This window comes from Petaurus breviceps, unplaced genomic scaffold (assembly GCF_028583685.1).
Source record: "Petaurus breviceps papuanus isolate PSGF00001 unplaced genomic scaffold, PetGlider_PUasm1.0 90317, whole genome shotgun sequence".
NCBI classification, from domain to species: Eukaryota; Metazoa; Chordata; class Mammalia; order Diprotodontia; family Petauridae; genus Petaurus; species Petaurus breviceps.
Genome location: NW_027187217.1, coordinates 374674 through 375284, shown reverse-complemented (window position 1 = coordinate 375284; position 611 = coordinate 374674). Strand labels below are relative to the sequence as shown.

The 611-nt window shown below is 55.2% G+C and overlaps 1 protein-coding gene across 3 annotated transcripts in view; it reads left to right on the top strand.

Moving 5' to 3' along the window:
- Positions 1-611, top strand: part of EPS8L2 (EPS8 signaling adaptor L2) — a 23100-nt gene that overhangs the window by 9512 nt on the left and 12977 nt on the right. The gene's annotated exons all lie outside the window — the stretch shown is intronic.

The window sequence follows — 611 nt, the reverse complement described above, 5'->3', positions numbered from 1 at the left end:
TGGGGCAGAGGGGTCTCCACCAGGGCAGTGATGGAGGGAGTGGGGAGGTTACTTGTTAAGATTTGAAGTGACTGTGATTGAGGCCAGGGGGTCACTCTGGGGGCCTGGCAGTGCCCTGGACAGGAAAGAGGGAATCTGGAAGAGGTGAGAACAGTGAGCTCTCTTCTAAGAAGACACAAAGTTGAGATGTCAGTTGGAGAGGTCTGGTGAGCTCCTCTTTGGGGCAGAACATGGCAATCCTCAGAGGGTAGATTTTGAGCTGGACAGTGACTCTAAAACTGTAGTCTCACAAATGAGGAAAGGGAGGCACAGAGCAGTTTCATGACTTGCCCATGACTGCACCATGGTCATTCGGAGTCAGAGTCTATACTTTAGACTTCCTGACTCCAAATCCAAGCTCAGTCCACCCCGCCTGCCCTGACTAGGGAAGAGGGTTCAAGGTCATTAAGCAGGAGAATAGAGAGCAGGCAGGACCCGGAGGAAGGTCCCTCTGATAGGGAAGAGGAGGACCTGGAGAGAGCAGCGATGTCCTGGAAACCCCTGGAGGGGAGATCTCCTCCAGTGCCCCCGTGGTGCAGAGGCCAAGAGGGAGGGCGAAAGGGGAGGGGGGC